This window comes from Euprymna scolopes, chromosome 11 (genome assembly GCF_053919585.1).
Source record: "Euprymna scolopes isolate OS-2025 chromosome 11, ASM5391958v1, whole genome shotgun sequence".
NCBI classification, from domain to species: Eukaryota; Metazoa; Mollusca; class Cephalopoda; order Sepiida; family Sepiolidae; genus Euprymna; species Euprymna scolopes.
In genome coordinates this window covers 66,023,435-66,039,080 of record NC_136492.1, presented here as the reverse complement: position 1 = coordinate 66,039,080, position 15,646 = coordinate 66,023,435, and positions in this window count along the sequence as shown.

Genomic DNA, 15,646 nt, shown 5'->3' with positions numbered 1-15,646 from the left:
TATATGTTAAAATAAATATGCGTTAAAATAAATATATGTTTAAATAAATATAGGTTAAAATAAATATATGTTAAAATAAATATAAGTTAAATAAATATACATTAAAATAAATATAGGTTAAAATAAGTATATATTGAAATAAATATACGTTAAAATAAATATACGTTAAAATAAATATACATTAAAATAAATATACGTTAAAACAAATATGCGTTAAAATAAATATATGTTTACATAAATATATGATTGAATATATATATGTTTAAAAAAATATATGTTCAAATAAAAATAAGTTTAAATAAATCTAGGTTAAAATAAATATACATTAAAATAAATATATGTTAAAATAAATATACGTTAAAATTAATATAGGTTAAAATAAATATATGTTGAAATAAATTTAGGTTAAAATAAATATGAGTTCAAATACATAAACGTTAAAATAAGTCCATGTTAAAATAAATATATGTTTAAATAAATATAGGTTAAAATAAATATAGGTTAAAATAAATATAGGTTAAAATTAATATAGGTTAAAATAAATATATGTTGAAATAAATTTAGGTTAAAATAAATATAAGTTCAAATACATAAACGTTAAAATAAGACCATGTTAAAATAAATATATGTTAAAATAAATATACGTTAAAATAAATATACATTAAAATAAATATAGGTTAAAATAATTATATAATAAAATAAATATACGTAAAAATAAATATACGTTAAAAAATATACATTAAAATAAATATATGTTAAAATAAATATATGTTAAAATAAATATATGTTAAAATAGATATACGTTAAAATAAATATATGTTAAAATACATATACGTTAAAATAAATATATGTTAAAATAAATATATGTTAAAATAAACATATGTTAAAATAAATATAAGTTAAAATAAATATACATTAAAATAAATACAGGTTAAAATAATTAGATATTAAAATAAATATACGTTAAAATACATATACGTTAAAAAATATACATTAAAATAAATATACGTTAAAACAAATCTGTGTTAAAATAAATATATGTTAAAATAAATATATGCTTTAATAAGTATATGTTAAAATCAATCTAGGTTAAAATAAATATACGTAAAAATTAATATACGTTAAAATAAATATATGTTAAAATAAATATAAGTTAAAATAAATATACGTTAAAATAAATATAGGTTTGAATAAATATAGGTTAGAATAAATATAGTTAAAATAAATATACGTTAAAATAAATATATGTTAAAATAAATATATGTTAAAATAGATATACGTTAAAATAAATATATGTTTAAATAAATAAAGGTAAAAATAAATATAGGTTTAAATAAATATAGGTTAAAATAAATATATGTTCAAATAAATATAGGTTAAAATAAATATATGTTAAAATAAATATATGTTAAAATAAATATATGTTAAAATAAATATGCGTAAAAATAAATATATGTTTAAATAAATTTAGGTTAAAATAAATATATGTTAAAATAAATATAAGTAAAAATAAATATACATTAAAATAAATATAGGTTAAAATAAGTATATATTGAAATAAATATACGTTAAAATAAATATACGTTAAAATAAATATACATTTAAATAGATATACGTTAAAACAAATATACGTTAAAATAAATATATGTTTAAATAAATATATGTTTAAATAAATATATGTTTAAAAAATATATGTTAAAATAAAAATACGTTTAAATAAATCTAGGTTAAAATAAATATACATTAAAAAAAATATATGTTAAAATAAATACATGTTTGAATAAATATAGGTTAAAATAAATATAGGTTAAAATAAATATAGGTTAAAATTAATATAGGTTAAAATAAATATATGTTGAAATAAATATAGGTTAAAATATATATAAGTTCAAATACATAAACGTTAAAATAAGTATATGTTAAAATTAATATATGTTAAAATAAATATAAGTTAAAATAAATACACGTTAAAATAAATATACGTTAAAATAAATATATGTTAAAATAAATATATGTTAAAATAAATATATGTTAAAATTAATATACGTTAAAATAAATATATATTTAAATAAATATATGTTAAAATAAATATATAATTAAATAAATATATGTTAAAGTAAATATATGTTAAAATGAATATACGTTAAAATAAATATAGGTTAAAATAAATATATGTTAAAAAAATATAGGTTAAAATAAATATAAGTTCAAATGCATAAACGTTAAAATAAATATATGTTAAAATTAGTATATGTTAAAATAAATATATGTTAAAATAAATATATGATAAAATAAATATACGTTAAAATAAATATATGTTAAAATAAATATGCGTTAAAATAAATATATGTTAAAATAAATATATGTTAAAATAAATATATGTTAAAATAAATATGCGTTAAAATAAATATATATTAAAATAAATATATGTTAAAATATATGTTTAAATAAATATATGTTTAAATAAATCTAGGTTAAAATAAATATATGTTAAAATAAAAATATGTTATTATAAATATACGTTAAAATAAATATATGTTAAAATAAATATATGTTAAAATAAATATATGTTAAAATTAATATACGTTAAAATAAATATTTGTTAAAATAAATATACGTTAAAATAAATATACGTTAAAATAAATAAATGTTAAAATAAATATACGTTAAAATAAATATATGTTTAGATAAATATATATTAAAATAAATATACGTTAAAATAAATATATGTTTAAATAAATACATGTTAAAATAAATATACGTTAAAATAAATATACGTTAAAATTAATATACGTTAAAATAAATATACGTTTAAATAAATATATGAAATCATGCCTATCTTTTTTATTATTCACTTATCGATTAAATAAACAAATATTAACTTCAATGACATTTTTTTAATAATTTATCTTCCTGTCTAAAGTACATTTATTTATAATTATTCGATATTTCAATTCATTTGATGGTGTCTACTTCTAAAACTCCCAAATATTTATAAGTATCATGTTCACTAAACGCCCTCATCTCCTCTTGGTTTCGTAGATTCATGCCCTTTGATGTCTAAAGTTCTCCCCTTTTCATCTCTAATTGTGCATAATTTTACGTTTCAAATTCCATTCTGATGTCCGGACTGAATATTCTAGTCTCGTTTATTAGCTTTACTAGTTCCAATGAGGTTTTTTTTTTTTTTTTTTTTTTAGTTTTTGCTGTTTTTGCAATTAACGTCAAACTATCCATATACGTTAGATTGCTTATTCTTTGTTCTGTGTCTGGAAACTTGTATCCAGCATCAAATTTAATAATGTTTTTGGGTATCTTGTACATTCTTAAACATTCAATTATCCATGCTTGAAGGATTCTGTCGTTTGCTTTCTTGTAATTAAATCCATGCCATGGCTATGTTTTTTTCCTTTTTTTCAGGATCTTTTAATTTATGCCGAGCGTTCCTTTTTTTCCTTCCGGCATCATTTTTGTTCATTGGGGAGTAGTATGATTAAGGGTGTGTTAGATCTGTTCTCTCAGTTTTGCCCTTAAGATTGTCCACATGGGTGGTAAGCAGCTTATGTACCGAGTAAATATAAAGTGCTATAATATATTTCGTCTAGATTTTCAGTATTTACTTCAACAGTGCTCACTACGTGAGTAAAACTCGATAGTACTAGTAGTATGAAGATATATCTATGGTAGGTAAGCAACACGGAGGCGACCATTCTCGTATTACTATATATTTATATGGATCTGTTTGTAGATTTGTAAATATATAAAAAATAATACTAATAAAAAAGAAGGGGATTATAAGTAGTAGAATGGATTCAACCAAACACTATATAAAAACAGTAGTTTGTAAATTGGCACATAAATTTGTGGAGAAAGGGACGGAGGACACAGATAAGAAATATGTTAAATGACATGAATTGGTTAGGCTAAATTTATGTGAAGGAAAAAACTAGATCCAATATTAAAAATAATTTTGTTCGTGTGTTCTAAGGGAGGTGCCGTTTGATCAACACTACTGGGGAGCCATGATTTAATATAGTGTTTTGTTTTTAGATCCCCGAAACAGTGTTTCATGATGAATAACTGATGATCCCTTTAAGAACATTGGTGCTATTTTTCTTCATGTAAGTAAAACTATTTAGCGATAGGGAAGATTAATTGACTTACTGACAAAATAATATTCCAACGAAGGACATTTTTTATGGTTTTAAAGGTTTTAAAGAAACTTCCCAAACTATATCTATGTATATATCTGTAAAAGTGAAATTGTCTGTTTGTGTGTCTGAGTGTGTACATTTCCCTACTAAACTACTCTATCAATTTTCAATCTACAGACTCGAGATTTGATAGAAGGGTATTGAGATTTGGGAAAATCTTTTTAATCGATTTTGGGCCAAGGGATCAGAGTTCAACGATTTGACCTTTGAAACTCTACCAACCTCCTCCGCCAATTTTGGGTCTAAACACTTGAAATTTTAGATGTAGATTACTTGGACATGGATCAACCTTTTTAGTTTGATTTGAGCCAAAAAGAATAAATGTTAAGCGATAAAAATTAGGGTAAAAAAAAATTTAATTTGACCTTTGGGGTCTCTACCAAATTACTCAGCCAATGTTTGGTTTAAACATTTGAAATTTTTCATGAAGTGTAATCTGACGCAGGGTAACCTTTTTAGTCTGTTTTGGCAGATATTTCGGCTGCCAAGGGGTCAAAGTTCAAAAGATTTGACCCTTGAATTCTCTCGCAAACTATTCAGCCAATTTTAGGTCTTAACATTTGAAATTTTACATAAAGGGTAATTAGACATGCAGCAAGCTTTTTAATTAGTTTTGGAGCGAAAATTTAGCTGCCAAAAGGTCAAAGTTGAAAGAGTTGACTATTTGCAGACACTACCAAACTCCTTCGCCAATTTTGGGTCTAAACACTTGAAATTTTAGATGTAAGTTACCTGGACATGCGTCAAACTTCTTAATATATATATTCAGCCGGGCTGAACTGCTAGTACACACACACACACACACACACACACACACACACACACGCACACACACACATATATATATATATATATGTGTGTGTGTGTATGTATTGTGTATGCGCGCGCTCGCGCGTGTATTCTCTCTTTCAAATATATGTGTATATGTGCGTAGGACCAATGTATGTCGCTTTCCGTAGTATCCCTATATTTGTGCGCGGGTTTTACCGTGTTTCTCTCAATAATCGCGTGTCTCCGTATATGCCAGATGAGGGTGGAGAGATGGGTGTACCAATCCTCATGAGATTCGCGTAATAACGATAATGTATTTCATTCGGTTGACGTCTTGTTTGTCAATAAAATCCTGATTCGAGAAATCGATTAACATTTTCATCACGCAATCAGATTCAACATCGCGAAACAACATATAAAATTTCGAAATGGTTTCGTGACATCCGAAAAACGCACACGAACGCAGGTTCACGGTTGGCCTAATGAATATCACGACGAGATCTGGGATATCCGGGGTTCAAATCCTATCGGCTTCCACTTGTTCATTAGAGCATTTAAGAAAGTCGTAACAGGCTACGAGTGAAATCGTAATTTTCTTCAATTAATTGTATACGATTCATTCTTTATTCAATAATGATAATAATGATAGTTATATTAGGTTGGTGCAAAAATGATATCCTTTTTTTTACGTTCAACTCAACGTTAAAAAACGACATTATTTTCGCACCAACCTAATAACAACAATAATATAAATCATCACAGCAACAACGATTATAACAATGAAAAAATTATTATTATTATTATTATTATTATTATTATTATTATTATTATTATTATTATTATTATTATTATTAGCATTATCATTACAATATAAAGAGTAGTGGTTATATTACCGGTAATTTAGATAATAATGACAATAACATGAATAATAAGAATAATAGTATTACAAATGCTTCGTAATGTGGTATGTGCACTCGATCATAGACCCTATGGTTGTGGGTTCGAGTACTGCTATAGATATTCGAAATACGTGCCAAGTTACTTACCCTCCCCCTCCGCATAAAAATAGTGTGGGTAGCACCACAGCAAATATTCAAAAAGAAAAAAAAAGAATGAAAAGGCCGAAGAAGGCGAACACTCCCTTCGTTTCGGTTGGGGGTATAGTTAATTTAAAATTCTGCGGTTCCAGTTTACTTGGTTCCATGTGGTTTCTCTTTCTATCATTTTGTGTTACTTCTGTTGAAATTCATATATGGTCGGTTAACGTTTGTAGCTTACGAGGCTTTGAGCATTTCAGGATTTCCCTTAAAATTTCAGCTATTTTCAGCATTACCGGCTATTGTTAAGTCTCGGTGTTCGCCTTCATTACGATTTCCCCTAGTCTTTTCCCCATGTTCATTGCAAATGTTTATAGTGCTCCTACAATTATTGGTATTGCATTGCTTATCTTCGCTTCATATTTTTTTCAGTTCTGTGGCATATTACAAAACCAAGCCCCATAGTAAATAAATGCAGAAGGAAAAGGATGACTAAAAAAAATAGTAATTCAATGGTAAAATATGAGTAAGATTATATATTAAAAAAAGATACAGCATTAAAAATTAGTAACAAAATACACTACAGTATGTAATGCACATGTATGTAATCAAATAACAGTATGAATAATACTGTAAGGTGGGGAAAAATACCGTAACTAGGGGCCGGAAAAAAACATCTTTTTTCCACATCGTAACCTGAAAAACGTATTCTAGTGCCACCGTATCCCAGGGTTTTACTGTATATTAATACCGTAGTACAGTTAACGTACGTACGTATGCACGTGTGTCACGGTTTCCAGATAATAAATTATTCGATCGGGAGATCCTATTTATTAAAAAGAGTATAGAAGGTGATAGCTAGGGCTGTGGCAAAAGAATATTCTTATCATTGTTCTGACTCTCGAGTACATATCCGGCACAGTTGGACACAGTTAATCAATCGAGAACCACATCACTCTATCCAAAAACTGAACGTCTGTGTGTGTGTGTGTCCGGTCACGAATAGGCTCCTATATGGTTGACTATTATCGAAAACTGATTACATATAATGATAGATGTATCGAGACACAGGAATGGGTATGTTTGATCTGGCATAATGATGATTCATTAAAACTGTGGGGTGTGCGTACGCGCCTGGTCCACAAAGTATGGAAATAAAAAATTTAAAAATTAAAAAAAAATGTTTACAAGGGTTTTTGATATAGATGTACATAATAATACTTTGATAAGTATGTTTTAACTTAAATAGGGATGGTATAATAAAATTGTGGGGTTTGCGTTCGCACCTGGCCTCCATAGAATGGAAATAGACACAAACTTTAATAAAGACTTTTCCTATCTATCTGCGTAAGTATACTTTGATAATTATGTTTCAGTTTGAAGAAATATAGTATAATAAAATTATAGGGTGTTCGTTCGCGCCTGACCTCCATAGAATGGAAATATGTCACAAAGGTTAACAAGGTTTTTGAATATAGATCCACAGAATATTGTGATAAGTGTTTCAGTGTGAACATGGATGGTATAATATATGGGGTTTATCTATTTTACTTTTACTTTCATCATATTTTGCTTTGGTTTGATACCCCCAAATTCGAAGCTATCTCTTTACGACCCTTCCTTTTCATAACCTATCATACTTTCATAAATCAGAGTCCATTTTCTGTAGGCTGTTTTTGAACCCAGGCAACGATTGGTACTTTTGCTAGCATATATATATATATATATATATATATATATATATATATATATATATATATATATACATATCTTGTCACGTTTCGTTCGTAAATTCTAGCGATAACATACTACGAACATTAAATTATTAGTATAAAGATAGGTTAAATTATGGTTCGTAATATGTTATCACTTCTCTATCACTTTTAGGCCGGACGCTTGGAAGAAAACGAGTTTGTTTTTTCTCTTTTAATTTTATGTTTATTTTCTTAGTGAAACCTTATCATCCTGTATTAATGTGCGTACATGTGTCATGGTTTATTGAAAAAGTAAGACTCAGAGCAAGTTAAGTGTTATTTAATTCTATGAAACTATCTTTAATTAGAAATAATTATTATTGAAATCGACAATTATTTCTACTTTTTTTCCGATCTCTATCCCGTTGTGTACGCCTTCAGCGTCCTAAATTCTCTATTCGAAAGAAACAAATTTTTGATTTGTAGTTTTACAATTACATTGGTGTGTTGTTTTGAAAAGAACATTAAATCATTAGTATATAGATTTGCTAATTTAATGTTCGTAGTATGTTATAACTTTTTGTCCTCCTGTTTAATAAATAGGATCTCCCGATCACCGAAGACGCAATGTAAAATCAAAAAAAAAGTCATTTAAAAAAATGATGTCGCTTTTGGGCCATACGTGAAACTAGACTATACTTTCTTTGTTTTCCAGCTAGGATCCAAGGGTAGTATCTGTTCTGTCTAAAGATGGTATAATGATATTGTGGGGTTTCCGTTCGCGCCGGACATCCATACAATCGCAATTTGTCACAAACTCCGATAAAGATATTAGAGATAAACCGCAATACCAGATTGCTTAAATAAATACTTTTGCAGTTTAAACAAAAGGGCTACAATAATATTGCAGGGTCTCCATTCACGATGAACCTCCACAGAATACCCAGCAGAAATATATTACAGACGAAAAATGCTGCTAAGGAATTTCTTGAGTATGAAGGCATTCTTAGTTTTAGAAGAGTTTCCGATAGGTATATTCTATACAAGTCGTGGAGATGGCGAATTCTCAGTAGACAGCTGTTGTGTACAGGTTTCGGACTTTATAATTTTGCAGCCAAAGAGCAAGAAATCTTTCTCGTGTTGACACGAGGAAAATATATGCAAGGTTGCTAAATGGTTTAATTTTTATAGGGCAAATCTGGTTTCTGATTGGTTGATAGCAGAACGTGAATTAATTTAATTTGTTAGTTCCTTTTATTCGTGGTGGAGATGAGTTTCCTTGCTGCTTCAGCGGCTTTAGACTGGATAGAAAGTACTCGTCAGACGAGGGGCCGGGAACCGGGTTAGAACCTGTCGGGCTAAGGTACACCACCTGGGTCCAGGAGGTTTACTTTCTCAGGCCTTGCCACCCGGCTTTCAGGTGGGGCAAGTTTACTGCTTGTCACCTGGAGCACCCCGACCGGGGAATGCTAACGGGGTTACTCAGGCATTTTTTGTAATTGCAAGAGTGCCCCTCCTTTAGGGAAGCTTGCTTTTGATCCCCACTTTCTAGGCCTTGTGCCAAATATTGCTGATGTGAGCAGCAACTAAATAACTACTCCCATTATTCGTGGTGTGGATGAGTTTCCTTGCTGCTTCTACGGCTTGAGACTGGGTAGAAAGTACTCGTCAAGGATTCGTTTCTGATATTCAGACCGATAGGTGCGAGGCCAGAAACCGGGCCTTTACCTGTCAGACTGAGGTATGCCACTGGGGAATCACCCAAGAGGTCCACCCTTCCAGGCCTTGCCACTCGGCTTTCGGGTGGGGCAAGTTTATTGCTTGTCGTCTGATACGCCCCAACTGGAGAACACCGACGGGGATGCTCAGACAATCTTTGCCGAGGCAAGAGCGCCTCTCCTTTAGGGGAGCCTGCCTATCTCCCACCTTCCGACTTTGTGTCACATAATGCTCTGGTGGGAAGCATTCAAATATCTACCCCCATTATGAGTCAGAAATATTGCAACACAAAGGCCCCACTAGTTACTATAAATATAATAAGTTATAGGAAGTATATTAAATTAAATAATAACATCCAGGAATACCCACTTTATCTATACAGTCGTGCAAATGATGAGTGATACGCAACTTAAGAAACGTATAGAACTTTATTTCAGCAGAAAAAGTATATCTCTTTAAAGTAACCGTATGAAAGGAACAATTGTAAAACCTGAAGTGCAATAGTATGATAAAAACTTGAATTATTATTTACGTTATAATCTAAGTATAATAAAAATAAATAAGTGTATACTTAATATAATGAACTTAGCCAATCCAATGCATTAATAGATTTGAAGTGTTATATAGTCACAATACCATAAAGTGTATATGTTGTATAGCGAGGTACCCAAAGTGTTTATATTAAAAAGCTAGGGAAGTATGAAAGTTTCATACCTTTCGTTCGTCCGGAGGTTCTCTGTCTTTAATCGCTGGGTGCTGTGACAATGTACACCATACGAGCACAATAGATCAATGAAACATACCTGAAACTTTTCTTTACATGTGTGATCCTGAGGAACAACAGGACAACAATTTATATTGTATACATATACACTTATTTCAGATTTGTCTCAGGGTTTCCCTGGAGCCAGCCTTACGTGTCTACATACTTGTCTTTGTCTAGCCTCGCTTCCAGGCTTTCGGTGCTTGTACCAAGGCACGTGTGCACGGTTTGCCCACAACTAGACTCTCAACTTTAATATTTGACCTGGTAGTTCCGGTACGTCATCCACAAAAGGGCACGTTTCGTTCGTAAATTCTGACGAGGTACATTATCCAACGACACGTCTCATTAACGCGTGACCTAATGGTCAATCTACCATAGATTTTATTTATATTTAGCTAAGCTAATTTTCTAAACTTTTTAACTAAAGCTTATTTTTACATTCCAGTGACTAGTTTTATTTCTCTAAACAATAATTCTTTATATCAACTATTTTTTAGCAATATCCGTCTTATATCCAATATGTAGTACCAGAAATAATCCGATTAAAGTAAACTACATTTTATTTAACTAATACTAACAATAGATGTTTTGAACGCATATAATTGATACAATACTGAGCTTTTCGCTCATATACGAATTAATTCCTGTAGCAGTAAACATATTACACCAAAAATCCTAAGTGAATCGATATCGATTCAATAATAGAAGAAACATTAAATAGAATTTCTAATTTTTAAAAAATATTTATATAATTAGTAATAAAAAAAGGAAAGAAATATAGAAAGTTAACGCTTTAATTAGTTAAACTATTATAATTGATACATTCAAACAGAATGAAAGTTAGTATAGAAAATGTAAAAAAAAACTTCAATATGGAACAGATCTAGATACGTATGGGTTTGAAATTATTAGGTTCTAAATTAGAAAATAATGATGAATATATAAGTTGGTTAGAATTAATAAAAATAATAATACTGAAATTTAATTAATGAGACAGAACAATAAATAGACTGTTGTCGAACTTATATGAACTCCTGGACTATTATTAGAAACCGGAAAAATACAGCATAGACTAAAACAAGTGTATAAAAAAGATTGTACTCATACAAGCATCAAATAGGTACTTATAATAGGAAACTTCCTGCATACAGACGCATAGCTCTGTTGGAGATTAAAGAAACTGTGAATTACGGACTGTTTATAAGAGAAGCCTATCTATAGGCTGTTCAGAACTTTGAGAATTGTTTTTTGTGTGCTTTTTTCGTGCTGAACATTGCCCAGTTGGTACAATTATAATCAATGAAGTATTACATCCTTCTATACCAGATATGGGCAGAAAAAAATTGTACGCAAGCGTTGGAAATAAAATTTAACGTTTTGAAATGAACAAAAAACATGAATGTCTATTCTTTCTTTCTAAAGAGGTGTGCGAAGCACTTTTACCTGTTATAAAGTTTGTTTGTTTGTGTGTTTGTTTTTTCTTTTAAATCAAAATTAATTGTTTGAAAACTATTCCAACTTACAATAATAAATACAAATTAAATTCGTAAAATTTGATGAACAAAAAGCAGAAAAGATTTAGTTTTGTTTTTTTTTTTGTTGTTTTTTTTTGCATAATTTAAACGTGAAAAAATTGTCGATAAAAAATCCTTCATGGTTTTGTTTTTATCTAATTACGCACGCGCAGAATTTTTCAAACCGGAAGCCGTAGACTGGAAACGCGGTTTAAACGTCATAGCAAGACGATTTGAGTTTTATAATATAATAGGTAGATATTAGTGATGGGATGATTCCAATATTTTTCCGGTTCCTATACAATTACCGATTCCGTATTAAATTCCAGATTTCGATACAATTACCGATTCCGATTCCTATTCTTTATAAATCTCTAAATATTTTACTATATAGTTGTATTTTTCCTCTGATTACCGGAAAACACACACGTTAAATGTGCAAATATGTTTCTCAAAACGTAAAAATATACTTGTGGGGGACGATGTATCGATTTAACCTTCACTGGTTGTTTAAAATCAATAAATATGTATTATTTTTTATTATTACCAGCAAATAAAAGATTTAGCTTTAAACAAAATAAAAAAAACACAACTAAAAGAATCGTTTTTGCATCGGAAAATCGATACAATTTTTTTTGGATTCCGATACCGATTTTAATACTCTCAAATATTCTGATTTTTCCTATTCCCGATTCCGAATAATCGTCCCAACACTAATAGATAGATAATGTATGGAATTGAACAAAAAATGTCACCGTTGTAATCAATATCACTGATTAGTGGCGCGTAAGGATTAACTTGACACAATACTAACACTTATTCCTGATTTTTTTTAAATCACAACCGAAACCGCATGATGGATGGGGCTGTGCCTAAAGATCTGTAGTAAGTTGGCCTCGAATGGCTGAGGTTGAGGCCCATATCAGCCATATTAAATGTACGACCATGTCTGTCCTTCGTGGAGGTTTGTGCTTTATCGCGTTTTACTGCCAATTGTTGAAGGAGTACGTTATCTGTATTTACGCAGATAAGGGACTTGATTTTGTTTATTGACAAACCGGCCGGTGGTAGACTTCGTGGCACACCGGTTGACAGGTAGAAGAAAGGGAGCGGGGAGAAATAGTCAAAGATAGAAAAGCCATAAGAAAGAAGGAAGAAAAGGCACAATAAATGAGAGAATATATAGAAGAAAAAGAAAGAAAGAAAGCATAAATGTTGAAATTTATAGAAAAGAAACAAGGAAAGATAAAATAAATGCAAAATATAGAATGGTAAGAAGAGGAAAAAAAAAATAAGTGGAGAAATATATGAGAGAATTAAGAAAAGAGAACTGTACAATCTAAAATGAATAAAGAAATATAAACAGATCAGGAGAGAAAAAGAAAGACAGAAAACATGAATGGAGAAATACAGGAAAAAAAAGAAAGAAAGAAAAAAGAAAGAAAGAAAATATAAATAAAGAAATAAAGAAAGCTCAGAAGAGATGCATAAAGAAAGTATAAGTGGATAAATATAGGAAAGAAAACAAAGATGGAACAAGGAAATGTATAAATAGAAATATAAGAAAAGAAAGAACAAAAGGGACAAAAAGACTAAATAAATAAAGGAATACAAAAAGATTAGAAGGGGTAAAGAAAGAAGCAATAAATAGAAAATATGGAAAAGGCGTAATAAAAAGAAAGAAATAAGAGAAAAGAAAAATGGAAGACTAGGAAAAAAAAATAATAAAACGAAATAACAAAAGACGTAGAGATAAAGAATGGCGGGAAAATGTTGAGGAAGATTGAAAAACCGCAAGAAAATCATAAAGAAAGAAAGAAAAACAAATATGCATGAATATAGAAAGGTTATAAAAGGATAAAAAAAGAAGAAAGCGTAAATAAAGAAAAAAGTTAAGGCGCAAGGAAGGAAGAAAGAAGGAAAGCAAAAATATATGCCAACAGGATAAAAAAGAAAGAAAGAAAAACAAAACGAAGAAAGGGGGATGGAAAAAAGTGGATAAAGACAGAAAAAGCATCAGAAAGAAAAAATAAATGAAAAAGTATATATAGAAGAGGAAGAAAAGGAAAGTGAGATAAAAGAAAAAAGAGAAAAGAAAATTGAAAAAAGAAAATTATGAAAGAAAGAGAAACGAACGATTGGAAGACAGAAGGACAGTGAGACAATGTGGTATATATCTATATATATATATATATATATATATATATATATATATATATATATATATATATATATATATAAGGCACAAAAATACATCTATGTTTTTTCTTAAGCAATTCAAATCTTTTTCAACATATATAGATATATATATGTATATATATGTATGCATATACATATATATATATGCATATATACATATATATAGGTATATATACATACAAATATATATGCACATATATGTATATATATGCATATATATATGTGTATATGTATGCGTATATATATGTATATATACACATATATATACCAAAAACTAAGCAAATAAAACAGTAATAATATATATATATATATATATATATATATATATATATATATGTTTTGGTTACATATGTTTCAGATGTTGGACCATGTTTACGATCTAACAGCCTCGCCAGACCTTACAGAAGTGGCCGTTAGTATTAGGAAGAAGTGTTTTAGAAGAAATACGAAAAAAAAGGGTGAGGGTGTTGAGGTAGGAGATAATAAGTGGGGAGGGAGACGGGTATTGACAATATTTCAGTTTTCAGGGTTAAGATACATTTGATTGTATTGTGTGTGGGGGTAGCAGATTCAGGTAGGTGTGGGTGGAGATATATGATATAGGGAGGGGTGGGGGAGATAGGAGGGTAAAAAAAAGAAAAAGAGAGGGGGTAAGGAGAGGAGAAGGAAGTTTCAATTTTTAGTTTTTAAATTTTAACTGCCTTTTGCTTGTTCCGTAAGGTATATTAAGTAGATGAGAGAGAGAGAGAGAGAGGGAAAGAGAGGGAGAGCTCTCCCTATACCCATATATCTCCACCCACGCCTACCTGAATCTGCTATCCCCCCAAACACAATACAATCTATTGTAGCTTAACCCTCAAAACCGAAATATTGTCAATACCCGTCTCCCTCCCCCTTATAATATTTTACCTCACCCCCCTCTTTTAGTATTTCTTCTAAAACACTTCTTCCCAATACTAAGAACCACTTCTGTAAGGTTTGACGAGGCTGTTAGATCGTAAACATTGTCCAACATCTGAAACATATGTAACAAAACAGATAAAACGGTAATAAAAAATAAAACACATATTTGCTCTGCAATAGTATTGAGCACTCTCTTCAGTTTTTTTTCTAATTACCAGTTTTACCATTTATATATATATATATATATATATATATATATATATATATATATATATATATATATATATATACTAGCAAATGTACCCGTCGTTGACTGGGTTCAAAACAGCCTACAGAAAATATATGATTGTTTATGAAAAGGAAGGTTTGTAAAGGGATAGCTTCGAATTTGGGGGTATCAAAACCAAAGCAAAATATGATGAAAATAAAAATAAAATAGATAAACCCTATAATTTATTATACCATACCTATTCACACTGAAACACTTATCACAATATTTTGTGGATTTATATTAAAAAACCTTGTTAAGCTTTGTGACATATTTCCATCCTATGCGGTCAGGTGCGAACGAACATCCAATAATTTTATTATGCCATATTTCTTCAAACTGAAACATAATTATCAAAGTATACTTACGCAGATAGATATGAAAAGTCTTTATTAAAGTTTGTGCCTATTTCCATTCTATGGAGGCCAGGCGCGAACGCAGACCCCACAAATTTATTATACCATCCTATTTAAGTTAAAACATACTTATCAAAGTATGATTATGTACATCTATATCAAAAACCCTTGTAAACCTTTTTTTTTTCACTTTTTTTTTCCATAC